This window comes from Alligator mississippiensis, chromosome 1 (genome assembly GCF_030867095.1).
Source record: "Alligator mississippiensis isolate rAllMis1 chromosome 1, rAllMis1, whole genome shotgun sequence".
NCBI lineage: Eukaryota > Metazoa > Chordata > Crocodylia > Alligatoridae > Alligator > Alligator mississippiensis.
Genome location: NC_081824.1, coordinates 444,752,468 through 444,772,965, shown reverse-complemented (window position 1 = coordinate 444,772,965; position 20,498 = coordinate 444,752,468). Strand labels below are relative to the sequence as shown.

The 20,498-nt window shown below is 44.8% G+C and overlaps 1 long non-coding RNA gene across 1 annotated transcript; it reads left to right on the top strand.

Moving 5' to 3' along the window:
• Positions 1 to 17,838: 17,838 nt before the first annotated feature.
• LOC132250264 (uncharacterized) lies at positions 17,839 to 18,625 on the top strand. Its single transcript, XR_009461923.1, has 2 exons — positions 17,839 to 17,891; positions 18,364 to 18,625. It is a non-coding gene; the product is annotated as an uncharacterized LOC132250264 (long non-coding RNA).
• Positions 18,626 to 20,498: the final 1,873 nt, after the last annotated feature.

The following is a 20,498-nucleotide window of genomic DNA, read 5'->3' as shown; positions in this document are numbered from 1 at the left end:
ATGACATCAATCTCTTCTCCCTTGTCCAGGTGATAGGTCACCTGGTCGTAGAAGGAAATGAGATTGGTCAAGCAAGACCTACCCACAACAAACCCGTGCTGGCTAGCCCTTAAGATGTTGGCGTCGGCCAGTCCATTAAGGATGGCCTCTTTAATAAACTTTTCTAAGATCTTCCCTGGGATAGAAGTCAGGCTAATGGGCCTATAGTTAACCGGATCCACTTTCCTCCCTTTCTTGAAGATAGGCACCACATTGGCCTTCTTCCAGTCTTCAGGCACTACACTAGAGGGTCAGGAGTTTTCAAAGATCCATGCTAGAGGCTGGGCTATGATGCTCGCCAGCTCCTTGAGTACCCTGGGGTGAAGATTGTCAGGGCCGGCTGACTTGAAGGTATCCAGCTTCTCAAGATGTTCCTTCACGAAGTCAGCATTAATGGAGGGCAGGGGATCACCCTCACCCGGACTTCCCTGTCCCGTAGTGGGCTGAGATCTTTACTCAAAGTACAGGGATGGTTTGAAAAGGAATAAAAACAATATTTAGTAACACATTCCATCATGGGCGACTAGTGCCACCTTAGTAAGGGGGGACATGTGCCCCCCCCCAGCAACCAGTCAGCGACTGGGGCCAATCTTGCTGATCAGGGGAGGAGTCTCACTGTGGCAAAACTCACTGGCCACTGAGCAGTCGCACTGCTCCTGAAAGTGGCTGTGTTGCTCCCAGAAGTGGCCGCAACCTACATCCAGTGCTTGCACTCCCTGGCTGGTGCTCGCACTGGGGGCACCAGTACTCCTGCCTGCCCCCGCTGCCCATCACCTAAGCAGGAAGTGCGTCCAGTCAGGGGGGTGCACCAGCACTCTCAGGTGGTTCACGTGCATCCCCGTGCACCTCCTACTCATCACTGCTGCATTCCATAACTCCTGGTTCGTGGCACATTGGTGGTGTCTACCCTTAGTGAGGAGTAGCAATAGCTCTCAAAAATGGTATTAAATGATACTAGATGTTTATGTTTAAATGCTGCCTTTTATATATCCAATGAAAGATGATATATTTATAAAAAAGTCATAAGGGATGTAATTACTGTATAAAGTGCCTTCAGCTACATAATGGAATGTGCCTTTACAGTGAAGGGAGTAATTTGGCCCAAACACCTTCATTAATCCACTTTATTTTTTTAAAGTGCCATCAGATTTACATTTCCTTAGGAGCCAGAAGGACACTGAGTTTAACAATCTCACCTGGAGACTTTCTTGTACATTACAGATACTGAAATAAGTATAATGGATTGGATATGTGCTGGGTTGTGAATTAACTTTTTTTTTTTATCAGATTCCAGGCCATGCTCTAGTCTATAACTTCCCCTCCAGCAGGGAAAACCCACAGGAGAGAGGGAAGGAGAACTTTGATCATGTGGAGTTTTCAGAGAAACATCTAATATGGGAAAAAGTTTTTTTTTTTCAAAGGTGCAGAGTACCCATGAGAAGAGCTTCACATATCCTGAAGCACTGACTATAGAGAAGATAAGCTTGGAAGCTATGAAGTATCAGGCAGTCTGCTTTGTTGGGTTTTATTCCCATTGGCACAATAGAATTCACCATAGCAGCACAGATTCTTCACAACTTCTGAATAGAAAGAAAGAAAATTTATTTCAGAAGAAATTCCAAGCAAAAAAAATCTGTTAATAATAAATTTTGAGTCATTGCAGTGCAATAGTTTGTCTTGTTTTGCAGTGGGAAAGCAGGGAAAGAAGAAGAAAGTATAAAAAACAAGAGTACATGTATTTTCCCAGTAAATGAACTAGTTCAATAAAGCAGATTTTTTTAGTTTCACAATTTTTCTTTGAAAAATGGGGAATTTCAACCCAAGGCAGACCTTTTCTTTCCCCCCTAATTGTAACAATGGCCTAATGTTTCATTGGAAAAATAATACCTTTCAAATTTTGACCTGGCTTAACTGTGGAAGAAAAATGATGCTTTTGCCAATGCGCGCATGCCCTTAGTGGTTCATTTTCATGATCCCAACATCAGAAATTAGCAGAGATCACTCTTAAGTTGGGTTTCTCTTATAACCTGACAACGGAAGGGAGATGACAAGATTACACATCTGTAGAATGTCTTCCTGGATCTTGAGTGTCTCCTCTGTGGAAGCAAAATGGCTGATCTGTAATTATCCCCTGAAGAATCTAAAATTTAGATAACTAAACTCCTCTAAACCATTACTCATTCCACATAGAATCCAACTATTTTTTAAGTTAATAGGTCAAGATAAAATATATCATACTAGTTTGACTGTAATAATTTAAATACCTAAAACTTGGGAAAGAAACAAAGAAGAGAACCTGCAGTATAACAAATTTTTGATTGACATAGTTTTAATTGGCATTTTGGTTTTTTTCCCTAAATTTTACATTCGGTTAAAACTTAAAAGGTGTGTAAGTGTATAAAAATATCTTTAATTGAGAATCTTGGTGTGTATGTTATGTGATTTTAATTGCAAAAATGCCAGAAGTTCATATGTTCTTTTTGTAGCTGCTTTCTCAAATGTATTGCCTCCATGCTTCCATGTACAGGGAGTTTGAAATCCAGTGGATGATGGGATATATTGTCTCATTATAACTTTGTATCTGTGTACAAATGAGAAAAAGTTATGTAAAAAAAATCAGTTTGGTCTTTATTTTTAGACAAAGTCTTGGGTTGAAAATTCTCATTTCTAAAATTAAACTTATGAAAGCGAAATGTCTCCTTTATGAAATACTGCGTTTAGTGGGAAAACATACTTTCTTGTGCTTCTTACATTTCCCCAGTAGTGTAACTAGTGTGAAGCAAGGAGGACATCCATCCCAGGCATTGACTATGAAGGAGTGCCAAGATCCCTTTCCTCCCCTCCCCGGCCCCAGTCGGGATTCTTTGCCACAGGAAGAAAAGCTTTGTGCTCCCTCAGCCAAGCCACAGGATATCTTGGGGGGAGCAGGGGGACAAAAGCAGTGAATGAAATGGTGCTCCCCTCCCACTTTCCTCCAGAGCTTTTACAGCAGTGGGGGAGAAACCCTAAGATGACTCTTCCTGGCCACAGGATTTCGGCAAGGCAGGGCTGCAAGAAATAGCATAACCGGGGATGGGGGGGAGTAGGATAGACAAAAGGGTGTTCCCCACTCCCCACCCGAGGGACTATTTGAGCACCCTACACCATTGCATTTCCCTCTCTCTTCTCTGGTATGAAATGTTTTATCCCTTCTGCTCCAATGGAACATAATTTATCATTAGCAAAATGATAACCTAATTCTATGGGCATAGAAATGAACTCCAAAGCTAATACTATGAGTCATACATGGTTCTTCAATGTATAAAACAGCTTACCAGGGAAACATCCCAGCCTGTTCACATACCTCTTCTTGATTACAACGCTGTTGGCAGGCCACGTCATTTGGGTTTGTTAATCATGAGGGTCTATAGCTTATTCTTATTATGCCCTGAGAGGCTTCACTGCCGGAAGGGCAGAGAATGAATTATGACTCAGACCTCCACTCAGACTGCACACTCAGGCTTGCATTCTTGCCCATATCACGCCATGGAATAAACTCCCTCCAGAGGTGGTACCGTTACCTACCCTGGAGGGTTTCAAGAGGAGACTGGACAATCACCTCACTGGGGTCACTTAACCCCAGTTGTCTTCCTGCCTAGAGCAGGAGAGCTGGACTCGCTGCAAGGTCCTTTCCAGCCCCTAACAATCTATGAGTTGTCATCTACACCGTATGTCCCTAGATTCATTTCTTGAGGTGAGTACAACCCAAACCCAGAAACTTTGCTCAGGTTTTGGAAACACTTCCATCTAGTCTCTTATTCATCTCTATACACAGTGTGTTTGCAAAGTGATTACAATTTAGCCTAATTTATAGGACAGTTGGTCTTTTACTAACATTCTCACTATTCCCTACCCCTATATCTACTATCTGCACCTCCAACCTCTATTCCTTGGACCTGGATGTCATGTTATATTGCCCTGTTGTTGCTTGCCCCCTCATTTTCCTCTAAGTATTGTCCATACTGCCAGCACAACCCTGCTGGTTCTAGACTTCCCATTAATTTCTCCTCTGTCCAGCTGAATATGTGCCTCCAATATGTAGCTATTTGGCTAATGGGACATACCTGAAGTTGGGTGAATATAATTGTGTATCAGGAAGAAATAGTCCATAAGCCATAGCTGTGGCTGCAGTGAAGAAATAGCTGTCATAATATCTCTGCTGGCCATTCAAAGGAATTGCTGCAAAGGAGGAGGGATATTTGGGTGGACAGTACAGCATATTTTGGACTTCCTGAGTTATGATTTATTTTTGTCAAGGCAGGAAGCCACATACAGGGTTTACCTAACAGTCTGTTATTCTTCACCATCACTTACCTTCCTCCCCCATCTCCCGCCAGTATGGCATGCATCCCAGGATGGTGTCACAAACCTGTACATGGGGCATCCCTAGAGCCCTGACTTTCTTCCTATTATCCCACTGCTTGTCTCAAAGAACAAACTGTTATTTCCCTGGGGTAACTGCTTAACCCTGCAAACCTCAGCTACATTTCCCTTCTACTGGACCTCACAGATGTAGCAAGGGAATCTCTGTCAGCTTAAGGTGGCCTCCCCAGGTTCTGGAAGAAATTTTAGGTGCCCCTTCTTTCTGTAGAATATCATTAATACTGAGGTAATGCTTACCACAGGCAAAAAGTAAGGAGACAAACAACAAGAGGATTTATTATATAGGAGACAAGAAATATACAGAAAAACTCACCATAATTTCGGAGACCAGAAAAACAAGACAAATACAGTTTCTTACCCTTTCATCCAGCTATACTCTAGCCCTCCTGAGAGACCAGCCTGAAAGAGTGTTTTTCCAGATCAGTCATCTTCCTAATTCTTTCAGCTCTGGCTGCTGGGGTCTTGGACCTTTCTCCAGCCTGGAAAATCCAAAAAACTAAGGATATCCCACATGCAGCTTCCTAAACAGATCCAAACTGTGCACCCTCCCCCCCATCCCACCCCCAAAGCATTATTCCAGTTGCTGATAAGCAGAGATAAAAAGTCACAAATTCTCTGATAAAAATCACAAATTCTCTGTTTAAAAACCCAAAATCCATGATAAAAATTAGAGGCCCCCTACTGCCCCCCCCCCTGCCCTGCTAGTGCCCCTCACTCCCCTACACAGCCTCCCAAGTCCTGGTCATGCCCCTTACTCCCTGCACAACAGCCCTCCAGCCCCAAACATGCAGGCACAGACACACAGACAAACACACACAGAGATACACACACCCCAGCAGATAGATGTGTGGGGGGGGATGGGGGAAAGGAGGGGGTTGGGGGTGCAGATTGAGAATGGGGTTGGAGAGTGCATCTCTGGGCCTGCTCCGGGGGGGGGGGGGGGGGGGAGGGTGAGGGCAGCGGTGCCCCTCTACGGGCCTCACATGCACTGCTTAGCCAGGGGGGAAGGGGGGACACATGTAGCAGCCACCACCACTGCACCACCACCACAGCACCTCGCACTGCTTGCCCATGGCTGACAGCTCACAGAGGGGCACCACTGCTCTCTCCCCTCTGGCCCTGCTCCAGGCAAGCAGCGCAGGGCATGGTGGTGGTGGTGCAGTGGTGCTGGCACGTGGTGGCCGCCACCACCACCACACTGCCACTGCCACTGGCAGCTGCCACTGCTCCACCACCGGCACCTGCCCTCACAATGCACCTCCACTCACACACAGCGGTGGCTGCCAGCACCACTGCACTGCTGCTGCCATGCCCCACGCTGCTTGCCCAGAGCAGGGGTGAGGGCAGCAGTGCCCTTCTGTGGGCCTCACATGCCTGCTCAGCTAGCAGGGGAGGCTCGCATGCAGCAGCTGCCACGCACCACCATGCCCTGTGTCCCATGCAGCTTTCCCACTGCCAGCTGCAGGCAAGTGGCACGAGGTGCAGTGGTGGCAGTGTAGTGGTGGTGGTGGCTGCCGCATGCAAGCTCCCCCTCCCCCCAGCTGGGCAGCGCATGTGTGGCCCACAGAGAGGCAATGCTGCCCTCACCCACCTGGACCTGCTCCTGGGAGTGGGCACAGAATAAGCTGAGGTGGGGGGCTGGCAGTGCCCCTTGCCCCTCTGCTGCCAGGCCCCAAGTCGTGCTCTGTTCCCCACCATCTCCCCACATGCAAACCTGCCTGCCCAGGCTGAGGGAAGGGAAGGCATAGGGGAAAACCCCACCATGTTTTACCCCACACATCCTCACTCACTCAGCCTGCAGCTAGCTTCTACACAATCCCTGTCCCGCAATCCCTCAAGCCCCACTTACCTCCAGGAATAAAGAAGACTGACCTGAGGAAGCCTCTGGTAAGTGAGAGCATTGGGTCCCACCCTTTCCCCCTCTCCCTTCCCTCTGGGCAGGGTTGGGGGTTTCCCACACCTTTTGCAAACAGGTCTTACAGGCTGGAACTCAGCTAGCCTGCAGAGCTCTTTGCCAAAGGAGGAAATCCCTGGGTTTCCAAGTTAAAAGGGAAAATCCACATTTTCTCTGGTTAAACTGGGAAATCCATGGTATTCTCCATTTTTCTGTGGAAAATGGAAAACCCAGGTCCCTGCTGATAATTAACAAAATCATTCAGACACTTCTTTCCCTGGCATGCCTGGTATTCCTCTGGCTTGAAGTGCCATTTCTCTCAGATGCCTTTACTATAGAGAAGTTGACAGGCACACAATGCCTAGGGTGCCCAACCTGATATTGTTTCCTTCTGCCTGTGTCTGGGAGTGGCCATAGTTCATACATATGCATCCCTAAGTTCCTTGGATAAACCATGTCCAAAATCATAAAGAAATATAAAGACAGCATAAGGTAATCTATACAGCAATAACATTAATGGATACAGCATAACATGAGCTTTTCAACAGGACCACACATGCCATATCAGTGGAATAAACCCCCAAAAAAACATTCATGACATCCCACAAGCCCCCAAAACATAACATCACAACAGATGGCCATTACATAAAGAAATTGTAAATGTGTAAGTCAAGTACTGTTTACTTGTAGTATTGCCTTATGGAGTTTTCACTCCATTCACATAGTCACATGCCTCCTGGGACGTGTGACAGAAGAGCAAAGATTTTTTTTTCTAATGCTTTGTTATGATTTGTAAAACTACTTTGTTTACAGATTGGTTTAATGATATATAAACAGGAGTAGTGACTTGTATGAACCCTTCAATAGATAACATTTGTCAGGCTTAAGGCACTGGCAGTAAGCTTTCTTTCTTACTGCCAGTAAGAAAATAGTTATGGAGGATAGGAAGGGCTGTTGGCTTTTCACAAAAGTTTTATTTAACAGTCATAGTTTTTCTGGTGACAAATTACTGAATATTTTTGTGTCAAAGTTCATACTATTCCATTTTGCTCCTTTCTTCCCTATGATGGCTTTCTTTGGAAGCAGCTAGAAAGTAGACCTGTAATGAAGAAGTAACATGGAGGCATTACATTTCTTAGATTTCTAAAAGAAATAATGAATGGAGCCATTTTTCTTCCTTTGAAGGACTTGAAGTTTTGAAGAGCCATCCATCCTGCCCAAGAGCCACAATAGCCTCCTCTCATCTGGTGCACAGATCCAGGGGCTCACACCATTTCACCATTTTGAAGGGACACTGTTTCATTTAATCATTTTGTTTCATTTTGAAGCACTATCCCTTTTTGTTTTGTTGAAACTGTTTCACTGTTTCGATGCATTTCAACGTTTTGCCTGTAGGCTATAATGGAAAATCATGAAAAGGCCTAAAATGTTGTCATTTCTTGCCTGATTTGGATGAAAATTGCAGGGACGGTAGCCCCTTCTGACAGCATGATGGCTGCCAATATTTAACGAGATAGTTGTAGAGGTTTCCAGGAAACTGCACCTCAAACTGTTCAAATCACAACTCCTGACACTTGTTGCAGAAACAGCCTCCTTTCACATCCAGCGCAGAGTCAGGGGCCCTCACCCCTTGGAGGACTGTGGGGCTGTGCTGGATTCCTTTCAGGGGCCTGAGGCCTCAAACCTGCACACCCCCAGGAGCAGTCCAGCACATCCCAGAAGCCCTCCCAGGGGTGCAAGCCGGATAACAGGAGGCTGCCTCTACCACCTGGGACCAGTGCTGGGCACAGCCCTCACGCAGTGCTGGGGAAGATTGCTGCTGCTGCCTGTTCCAGGTGGCAGCGGCAGCTTCCTCTCATCTGGCACGCAGATCCAGGTGCTCACACCCCCAGGAGGAGTCCAGCACAGCCCCGCGGCCCTCCTGCGGGGTTTGCGCCCCCGGATCTGTGTGCCGTATGACAGGAAGCTGCCGCTGCCACCTGGGACCAGTACTGAAGCCAAATAAGCCTGGCTTCAAAACCTGAAACATTTTGAAACTTTCAAAATGTTTTGAGTGCCCACCTTTCATTTTGAAGCTGTTTCAAAGCCTTTTGTTTCATTTCAATTTTGCTGTTTCCAGCTCAAAACATATTGAAACCACTTCAGAATGAAACACCCTGTGAAATTTTGCACAGCCCTAACAGCTACATGAATAAGAAAAGAAGGGAAGAGAAAAAGAGACCAAGTAGGCATTGCAGGAAGCAGATGGCATTACTATGGAAGCCTGTTCGTTGGGTTTGTATTTTTATTTTTCAGGTTGCACTTTAGGCTTGTCCTTTAGGTTTCATTTGTTCATTAGAAATATACATTTACTTCTTGTTAGCAGTCAGAAGGTCTGACTGAATTGTTCTTAAAAACATCCTTGTATATACTCAAACATTTAATGATGTTCTATATTTGTGCTAAGCAGCTGTTGTTGTCCACTTAATTGTAAGGAAATGGGAAGCCACAGCTATGCCAAAAGGTTTTATTAAAGTATCAAAAACCAGGAAGCAATCTGTACAAGCCAATTAAATGGCACTGCATGTCCCCAAACTAGAAAGCACAGAGAGTTACATTTAAGTTGATATTTTATTTTTCAAATAAATCAACCCTTACCCAATGTAGTCCATAAAATTAATCAGGCACAGTATACCCCATACAGATTAGTAGTCCCCTTAGCCTCAGGATATAAACAAAAAAAAAGCATAACCAGTACTTCAAAACCCTATAACATATCAATACAATATGCCCCATGGTATTTACAATCCACAAAACACCACATGCATTAGCAATCAATTACTCATTAAAATCACCATGTGTGGTATGGAAGTGAGTACATATGGTATCTTTAATTTTCCTTGATCCTGAGACTATATTGCTTATGGGAATATTTTCTGGATGTGCAGATCAGTAAGAAGTCCATCAATGTCCAGGATCCACTTCATATGAAAATAATACTAGCTCATAGTTTCATAAATGTTGTGCAGGGCCAGATGGCTACTGTCATGCATATATCATTTGTATCTACAGCTGACTGACAGGCGGGGGGGGGTTTATTCATTAGATTTTTTTTTCACAAAAAAATATTTTTTAGGTCTCCTGATACTGTGGCTTAATGAAATATATATTCTTGTTAATGTCACTGCTAAGTCCAGATGTGAGCCTGACAGCAAGGTTGGTTTCATCTATAGGGAACTGTGATCCAGGGTAGATCCACGTTGGGCACTACAGGGCTTGGTGTCCTGCAGCTTCCAGAGTCCTGGTTTAAGGCCAGAAATCAGGCCTGAGGCATGAGGTCACACCTGTACAGTGGATTGTTGTTCATTGAAAATGAGGTCAAGTAATGAACTATGGATGAGCTTTGATCAGGAATGTACGTAGTGCACATGAATAGGAAGCTGGAATGCCCTGGAAGCCTATATGTTTGCGTACTGAGTGCACCAGTTGAAGTGATAGGAGTGCAGCGAGGTTAGGTGCCATGTGCAACACCCATATAAAAAGCCACTGCTGACAGGGACTCAGCACGTGACTGGGTCATTGTGCATGACTGGGGCATGAGCGTGAGCATGTGACTGGGGGTGTGAGACTGAGTACTTGTGGGTTGACTAGGATGCTACTAGGTGTCAATAGTGTTACATGCTTCAGTTAATTATTGGATATTGATTGCTATGTTAGCTTGTTTGGGTACTTGGTTGGCTTGCTTGGTGCAAGTGGAGAGAGAGAGAGAGAGAGTGAGCAGTCAGAGTCAGAGCAGCATTGGACCTTGGATGTGTGAGTGTGTTAGTTCCAGAATCCGTGGGTCCCCCTGCCATTGATCTCTGTGATTGAGTCAGCTCCCTGGAACCAGCCCCAGGTGCACCTAGTGTAATAAGTAGCGGTTCACATAGCTCTGGTGAATATCAACCTCCCCAAGGGGAAAGAGGAGAGAAGGGGTTGCTTTCTCTGGAAAAGCTGACAATACTGGCATTGCATTGCCGAAGCACAATAAAGGCACCAGCCACTGATTGCTGGCTAACAATAAATATATACGTTGTCGTGTTATGTGAAGTGTTTTTTGTTATCCTGTGGTTGCTACTTACCTTCAATACACCATTTAATTTGTCCCTGTTTAACTTTTGAGTTGGTGTCCTTAATTAGCTACAGCTGTAATTTTGTTCTCCTGAGGGGAAAGGCTAGTAAGGTCCTGACAGATGGTCCTGACAGACGCTCCTGCTAGTCAGCGAATTAGTTTTCTGGCCCAAGATACACCTGGACTGTAGATCCTTTCATTGGTTAATTAAAAGAACAGATTGGTCATTTGATAGATTAATTATTTGGGTCTGACAGATTGGCATCCCTGGGTGGGCCAATCGATTTAATTGATAGATTCGACTTGAAAATAAATTGGCGGTCCAACCCTGGCCCTGGGATAGAATCTGCCACAAACCAGGCAGAGTTCCATCACATTTATACCTTGGATCCAATTAACGTTCTCCAAATCCAAGGTGTTTTAAACAAAACATTTTAGATTCAATCACCTTATATTTTCCTGTGGAACCTGGTTTCCCTGGAAAAAAACTCCAATCTGCTCCATTTGTATCCAAAAGATTTTGAATGCAGCAGTGGATTGCCTTCAGCTTTCTAAATGTACCCCACCACTATTCTGCAGGTATGAAGTATAACTGAATTTTCTTCATGGCCTGATGTATTTGACATACAGCTTTATAAGCCACAACAGGAGAAGGCAGACAGGATTCTTTAAATAAATATTGGTTGCCACCTACAACACACTCACAGCATGGTCACTGGGAAAAAAATAAAATCCCAGCTTGTCCAAATATCCTCAGTACACTGGAATTAATACTTATAAAACTGTCTCTGTGGTCCAGTAAGGCCTGAAGAAGCAGGGAATTGTACCCCTTGCAGTTAACATATTTTCTGGCTCCCTTATAAGTAGCCCTAGTGTGATTTGGGAACCCCATTGTTTAAATGGAAACTTTATTTCAAAAACATCCCTAATGACTATAAATGACACAGGTGGTCATCACATGTCCTTCAATTATGCAATCACAGCATGTTGCACTAGTTCTCCCTCTCACTACTGAAAACAAACAAAATTTAGTATTTCATTGGATAGACAAAGCCACATATTCATAGATTCATAGATGCTAGAGTCGGAAGAGACCTCAATAGATCATCGAGTCCGACCCCCTGCATAGGCAGGAAAGAGTGCTGGGTCTAGATGACCCCAGCTAGATGCTCATCTAACCTCCTCTTGAAGACCCCCAGGGTAGGGGAGAGCACCACCTCCCTTGGGAGCCCGTTCCAGACCTTGGCCACTCGAACTGTGAAGAAGGTCTTCCTAATGTCTAGTCTAAATCTGCTCTCTGCTAGCTTGTGGCCATTATTTCTTGTAACCCCCGGGGGAGCCTTGGTGAATAAAAACTCACCAATCCCCTTCTGTGCCCCCATGAGGAACTTATAGGCAGCCACAAGGTAACCTCTCAACCTTCTCTTGCGGAGGATGAAAAGGTCCAGGTTCTCTAGTCTCTCCTCGTAGGGCTTGGCCTGCAAGCCTTTAACCATATGAGTTGCCCTTCTCTGGACCCTCTCCAGGTTATCCACATCCCTCTTGAAGTGCGGCGCCCAAAACCGCACGCAGTATTCCAACTGCGGTCTGACCAGCGCCCGATAGAGGGGAAGTATCACCTCCTTGGTTCTGTTCATCATGCATCTGCTGATGCACGATGAAGTGCCACTAGCTTTTCTGATGGCTTTGTCACACTGCCGACTCATGTTCATCTTGGAGTCCACCAGGACTCCAAGATCCCTTTCCGCTTCCGTGCCACCAAGCAGGTCATTTCCTAGGCAGTAGGTATGCTGGACATTTTTCCTCCCTAGGTGCAGCACTTTGCATTTTTCCTTCCTGAATTGCATTCTGTTGTTTTCCGCCCACATGTCCAACCTGTCCAGGTCTGCTTGTATTTGTTCCCTGCCCTCCGGCGTGTCCAATTCTCCCCACATTTTTGTGTCATCCGCAAACTTGGACAGAGTACACTTCACTCCCTCGTCCAAGTCGCTGATGAAGACATTGAAGAGTATGGGTCCTAGGACCAAGCCCTGAGGGACTCCACTGCCTATACCCTTCCAGGTTGATACCGACCCATCCACTACAACTCTCGGGGTGCAACCCTCTAGCCAATTTGCCACCCACCGGACTGTGTAGTCATCCAAGTCACAGTCTCTTAACTTGTTCACCAGTATGGTGTGGGATACTGTATAGAAGACCTTCCTGAAGTCTAAGTAAACAACATCAGCCCCTACTCCTGTGTCCAGGCGTTTTGTAATCTGGTCATAAAAAGAGACTAGATAAGTCAGGCATGATCTACCTGCTATGAACCCATGCTGGTTTCCCCTCAGCATAATTTTTCCTGCTGAGCTCTTGCAAATGTGAGCCTTGATAATTTTTTGAAAGACTTTGCCAAGGATGAAGGTGAGACTGACTGGCCTATAGTTGCCTGGGTCCTCCTTCCTCCCCTTCTTGAAAATGGGGACCACATTGGCCCCTTTCCAGTCCTCCGGGCCTGGCCCATGCGCCACGAGCGTTCAAATATTCCCACCAGTGGCTGCGCAATGACGTCAGCCAGTGCCTTCAGCACCCTCGGAAGGAGCTCATCCGGGCCTGCCGACTTAAACACATCCAGTTCCTCCAAGTGACTCTGCACCATCTCAGGGTCTACGCTTGGTAGTCTGGCATTCTGCTGCTGCCTTTCTACAATCCCAGTGAGAGACTTGTCTTGCCCCTCGCTTAGGAACACTGAGGCAAAGAGCTCATTGAGGAGTTCAGCCTTGTCCCCACTGTCCGTCACCAATTGCTTCTGCCCATTTAGTAGGAGTCCTATCCTACCCTGGGCCTTCCTTTTACTACCTATATATCTAAAGAACAATTTCTTGTTATCCTTAACTTGGGATGCCATCCTCAGCTCCATGGTAGCTTTGGCCCGTCTAACTGCCTCCCTACAAGTGCGAGCAGAGAAGGTATACTCCTCTTTGGTAATCTCTCCCCATTTCCACTTTTTATATGCTCCCCTTTTAGCCCATAGGCACTCTGGATTTCTCTGGTCAGCCGGGGAAGCTTTCTGGCCCCTTTCCCTCTTTTTCCTCGCATCAGGATCATCTCCCTCTGTGCCCTAAGTATCATTTCCTTAAGGCACAACCACCCTCCCTGGGCTCCCATCTCTTCAAAACTCCTACTCTGCAGTGCGTCCTTGACTAGACACCTGAGTTCATTGAAATCAGCTTTCCTAAAGTCTAGCACTTTCACCCTACTACTTACCTTACCCACTCGACGTCTTATGATGAATTCTATTATTTGGTGATCACTGTCCCCCAGGTGAACACTGATCTGTAGGTCCCCTACCATGTGATCCCCTGTTGCCAATACCAGGTCCAGTAAGGCATTCCCCCTAGTGGGACCATACACCTCCTGCATCAGATGGAGGTCCTGTACACTGGATAGGAACCTGCGTGAACGGTGGGACTTTGCTGTCTGCGTCTCCCAGCAGATGTCTGGGTAGTTTAGGTCCCCCATGACTACTGCCTTCTTAGTTTTTATGGTCTCCGAGAGCTGCCTCAGGAGCCCCAAATCTAGCTCTTCCCCTTCGTGTGGGGGTCTGTAGCAGACCCCTACTACCAAATCCCTTTCTCCTTGACCTCCGTGTAACCTAACCCACAATCCTTCTACTTTCTCCTCCTCCAATTCCATTTTGATAAGGGTCGATGTATATCGCTCATTGACACAGAGCGCCACCCCTCCCCCTCTCTTTGCCACTCTAGCCTTTCTGTACAGCTTATAACCCTCAATGTGTACTGCCCAGTCGTGGGAAGAATCCCACAAGGTTTCTGTTAGCCCTACTATGTCATAGGTGTTTTCTGCAAGCAGGAGTGCTAGTTCATCCTGCTTGCTCCCCATGCTCCTAGCATTAGTGTATAGGCACTTGAGCCCTGTGATTTGCGCCTTTGATGCTCCCCAGCTCTGATTCCCGAAGGGCCCCTTATTGCTTACCTGCTTATTGCTGACCTGTGCTGTTCTGCTGGCCGCCCCATGGATTGCAGGTTCCCGATGTTCTCCTTCTTCAGGCTGGGCTGTCCTTGTGGGTGCCACATGGTTTGGTGGTCCACGGCTTGCCCCGCCCACATCTTCCCCTCCCCCTGATGAGCATAGTTTAAAGCCCGCCGGAGGAGATCCACCAAGCTAGAAGAGAACACATGCTTACCTTTGGGGGACAGGTGAAACCCATCCCAACTGAGCATGTCCCTCGTCGTGATGTGCGGGTCACTGTCAAGGAAACCGTAGCCTGCCTCGAGACACCATTGCCATAGCCTCCAGTTGGTCTCTCTAATGCAGTTCTCGTGTCGTCTTCCACGTTGGCTCACTGGTAGGACAGAAGTGAATACCACCTGTGCACCGATCTCCCTCAGCATGCTGCCCAGAGCATGGTAGTCCGTCATCAGGTGATCGGGGCTTCTCCTAACCGCATCATTAGTACCCACATGGACTAGGACCATGGGGTAGTAATCGGTGGGCTGAATCATGGCCTGGATTATTCCCATCACGATGTTAATGTTGACCTTTCAAACCATTGAGGAAAGATAAGTTGTTTCCCAGCATACCACGGAGAAGCTGTTAGAGGGACTCTGTTCTGTGTGGCACCAGGAACATGAGCGATGCCTTCAAAAATCCTAGCACCCCATATTAGTATCATTAAGTAAATGTGGGACACAACCATAAAGGTGTGGAAGGACGGTTTGCCTGCTTGGACCTCCTAAATATGCTGATATCTAGCTCTGCTGGTATAATCTTCATCACAATTTCTTTCCAGACCTCCTTCCCCCCAAGCATATTACCTCATTTTTTCTTGCAGAGCAATTTACGCTGTCATAAAGACCTGTCTGTCTATTCTGCCAGGACAGTAGATGCAGAGATGACTTTCTTCTGCTGCCCTCCCCATTCCCTTCTCTCCCACCTTTTTCATAGGGAAGTATCAGTTGACGTTCTTCCACTTTCAGCATTAAAATCAAAGCCGGGAGTAAGTTAGAACCTACCTATTAAAAATCAGGAAGTGGTTTGCACACTGGGTAAGGATAAACTGTTTCTTTAAATTCACCACTATTTTATGGTACAATATCTCTAGCCTCATCTGGCTGAAATGAAAAATCCATTAAAGATTGCATTCTCTTATTTAAACTAAAAGAAAGGAGGTTGAGAACACAAAAAGTAACAGAATAGCTACTTTACTGACTGCTCTCACATCTTGTTGTCTAGACTACTAGATTAGTGCTGGTTCTCAGAGTTTCTCTAAGTTACCACTTTCTACTCTATTAAAAGGAAGTAATTCTGTCCCCGACTAGCTGCCACATTTACAGGAAGGGCAGCTGGTACCTATTGGAACATAGTGTGCTACAGCAGTATTTACATGTGCACTTTGGCCATGACAAGAGTGCTAGAAAGAGTTGTCAGGATAAGTGCTATGAATACAGAGAAGGCAGATGAGAGACATAAGAGGAGAAAATAAAAGGTAAATGTATGATGGGTCAAGATAAAGGAACAAGATGCTAGAGATGAAAAGGCTCTTTAAGTGAAGGAAATTATTTTATCCTCTGTCTAGACTATACAATTTTGGGGGGGTGAATTAACTATGCTGACATGGTGTTTCATGGAATCTACCCAATGCTGAATTTTGGATCGCATCTGTGAACAGATGTTAGGGATAGATTTTAACAAGTGGTGCTGTGGGCAAAATTGTGTTCCTAACACTGTGAAAACAAACAAAATAACATAAAACAAAAAACCCTGCCACTGGTCTCTCAGTCTACATAATCTTGGAGTGCAGTCAGCATCAGGATTTTGAAAGAACCTCTCTTCCAGAATGGGCTTCTGTTACTAGCATGTGAGGAGCCATTTAAATGAGAGCTTGCCATATTATGTTAATACAGTTACTCCTAGACTCAGTACACTAGATACTCTGGTATCTCTTCAGATGGTGTCTGGTGAAGTTGGATTTTGCCTACTAAAAGTTATGCCTCTGACCAATTGGTCTCTGGGCCATTACTCTGCCCTGTCTTCTACTAAATATGGTATAAGCCACTTATGATACCTACAAAAAGCAAGAACAACTATTTAAATCATGCAAATGGAACAAATCATTTGCCAAATCCTATTTATTCCTACAGCCTTTAGCCAGCACGCTGATTTAAATGTGCCTGGTAAGTGCTGGAATAGCAATTCAACTATTGTAGGTTGTTAATTGTTATTTAATGGGCCCAACTATTTGCACCTCATTACAGCTTGTTGCTTTTTTATTCAGGGAGCTGGCAAAGGCAACTAATCAAGCTACTTACCCACATCTGTAACTTGCCCACATCCATGTGGGCAAAGGACCAGGGTCTGGCAACACTGCCAACACTTGAGCAGCAAGCAGGGAAAAGCCTGGCAATGGCTGCTTCCCCTTTCAGGCACACCCCAGCTGGGGACTGTGCAGACCAGGGTGGGGGTTTAAGCCCCTCCCTAATCATAGCATCCTGCTATGGCCTGGTTATGTCCCACCCTGCCCCCGCAGCCCTCAGCTCAGCACTATTGAAGGGAAAGGATGGCTTGCTTTAGTGACCCTTGGCTTCTAGCCTGAGCCACTGCAGGTATCTGCCTGCATTACGTGAATCAAAAGTAAATGTCTATCCACTTGGAAATTGGATCAATCTCTGCAGGTTAGACTAACCTGCAAAAATTGAATCAATTCAGGCTCAGGTTTTTTGAATGTCTGTCCCTAGCTGTGGAGGGACTAGAGCTACATGGGTCTCCTCCCAGGGACAGGACAACAGGGATTTGTTTGCTTGCTTATTTAAAGTGTGTTTTTATTGGTATGAACTGGTGGGGGAGCTCCTTAGACAGTGAAGTCCACCTGAAGAAGCCCTCAAGTGTGGCAAACTGCTTACAGCATGTAAGCAGACTTGGGTGTTTCCGTGCAGTTCTATTCTATGCTGTTCAAGTCCCTGAAAATCCATTAATACATTTTACTTTAGTAACACTCTGACATCTCACTTATCTTTCTAGGGAAAAAACAGCTAGGAAGAGGAGGACCCACCCACTCTTGTATTAACAATTTTTCAAGGACTTGAAAAGGGTGCAGTAGGTTCACAATTAGGTGCTTGCATTCATTTATGCACCTAGTAAGTAAAATAATCTGGCCCTAAAATACAGTTCTTGTAGGATTAGTTGACCACATGTTAGGCAATTTCATGGATGCCAAGTAAAATCACTACATGCTGCTTAGGCTGTTCTGCATGTTTGCTTTAGTGTGATAGTGTATGCAGTGCTGTAGTGGAGAAAAACAACCTTTGCCCACACAGCTTAAAATTTAAATGCGCTGAAATGCCTGGGCATGTCTAGTATAATCTGTTTCCAGGAGACTGAATGACCTCTGTGTGCTGAACAGTTGTGCAGCTAAGCTCTCTCTTCAACTCTTTACCCTTTGGGAAGGTAAACTGTTGTCTAAAATAAATTACTTTACTTCTCCCTGCCTCTTTTTTCCTTTCTTTAAAATGGGGATAACAAGTTGTTCTAGCTTCTTTGGGTCAAATGCATTAAGTTACTTTACAAGCAAAAAAGATTGGTAATATCTCTCTCTTTTTTTTTTTTTCCTGACCTCTCAAAGAAATTGATAAGGGAAACTAAATACACATTCAGGTTGGATGAGTGTAGTTCAATAGGGTTTTTTTATCAGTAAAGTCTTTATTTTATTCATGACTGTAAGTGTTGTATTGATTTCCAAATATGAAACAAAAAAATTAAGTTTAATCATGTGAGGGAGTTAAGAAATTGAGGATTTGGGAAATATTTTTGTGTATTCTGACTGCATAACACTATTCTGTCAATTTTACAATAGATATAAAATTATTTGGATTATTTTTTTCCCTTAAGGTTTGATTGTAACTCTTATCTCTTGTATTAGCCAGTGTGTTACCACTTATTTAGCCAGCACAGTCCAAATTCAAAGAAGATGGAGCATTTATCCCTTATATTCCCTCATGCTCATGAAGACCTGGCAATGCATAATGAAGGACTTGTCTGCTTTGAAATAGGAATCACAATAATGAAATCAACTTGTCGCTCACGTTTTACTTATCACAATGGAAAATTGGGAATGGTACTTCTCTTACTTCAATCTTACCCTGATATAACTTAACTTAATAAAAATTGACTTTTCCGTTTCAGTATACCGGAGTGGACTTTTTATTGGCATACTATTTCAAAATCAACCATTATAATTCTGAAATATCCATGTAGATTTCTTCAGCAGTAATTAAAGGTATCAATTACTTTATCGGGCTGAGTGGAGCTAGAATTCACTAAGTGGAGCTAGAATCTAGCACCTGGGTAAGAAGAATATTCAGAGCTTTATGGATCAGGGCCCTTAGAGAGCTTAGTCACAAGGATGGTGTTTGTGTGTTTGTGTTTGAAACCCAAAGAGACTTAAAGAATCAAATTCATATCTGCATATTAATATCTGAATCTTCCTACTTCATTCAGGATTGTTGCTGTAATTATCATGTACAATACATATTTTTTCAGCATCTCGGTCCATTTTCACCTAGGCATTAGAACACAGAACTATGCGGCAATGCCTATGACTTCACAGGCAGACAAGGTTCCTTGGGTGAATCTGATACCTTTTATTAGACCAACCCAAATAGTTGGAGAATAGTTATTAAGCAAGCTTTTGGGTTCAAAAACCCTTCGTCAGGCTAAGGAAGTTTCAGCAGTTGGTGTGTGCTCTTCCTGGATGGAATGAAAAGTAAAGAAGCCAGGGGCTGGGCTGGGGAGTCAGTTGCCAGGCAGATTATAATGTGTCAAAAATTTAGTCCATGATTTTTAGTATCCAGGAGCTTGAAGTGTTCATAGGCTCGTCTCTGGGACGTGTTGTGCAAGTTTCCTTTGAGGATCAGGACTGAGAGATTGGAGAGAGTGTGGTTTTCTTGTGAGAAATGTGCCCCCACTGGTAATTGGGTATTTCTGTCTTTGCTGGATTTCCAGTGTGCATTCATTCTGGTGCGCAGTTGTTGTTCGGTCTCTCCTACATATTTTCCATCAGAGCATTTGGTGCATTGGATGAGGTATATAACATTCCTGGAGGTGCAGCTGTAAGATCCTGGGATGCTGATGGCTCTGTTGTGGGGTGTAGTAATAGTGGGGGTGGTGGAAATGTGTTGGCAGGTTTTGCATTTCTTGTCATGGCACGGTCTGGATCCTTTTGGTGTGTTCTGGGCTTGAAGTTTGCTTCTGGTGATGAGGTTAGCAAGGTTCGGTGCTTGTTTGAAGGCTAGGATGGGTGGTTCTGGGAAGATCTTCTTAAGAATAGGGTCTCTTTCTAGTATGGGTTGCAATTGTTTGAGGATTTTTCGTACAGGTTCAAGAGAGGGGTGATACGTCATAACCAGCAGTGTGCGATTTGTGGGGGGGGCGGGTTTCTGTACTGCAGCAGTTCTTCACGTGGTATCCGGGTGGCTCTTTCAAACATGCGATCTGTCTCTCTGGAGGAGTGTCCTTGTTGGGTGAAAGCCTTTTTAAGATTGGTGAGGTGGCAATCCCGGGTGTTCTCTTCAGTACAAATGCGGTGGTATCTGAGGGCTTGACTGTATATCACAGCTTTTTCGGTGTGTTTCGGGTGATTGCTGGTTCTGTGCAGATATGTATGTTGGTCTGTGGGTTTCTTGTATAACATGGTCTGTATTTTATCATTCTGGATACTGATCATCGTGTCTAAAAAGGAGATGCTGGTGCTGGAGTATTCTAGAGGAATTTGGATGGAGGGAAGGTGATTGTTGAATTTCTGATAGAACTCAATCAGAGATTGTAGGTTTTCTGTCCAAATGATGAAGATGTCATCGATGTATCTTAAGTATAGCAAGGGTTTGATGGTGCAGTTCTTGAGGAAGTCTTCTTCCAGGTGGCTCATAAAAAGGTTGGTATACTGTGGGGCCATTTTAGTGCCCATAGCTGTTCCCATCATCCGGAGGAAGTGTTGATTATTAAAAGTGAAATTGTTGTGTGTGAGGATGAAGTGTATAAGCTCAGTAATATCTTTGG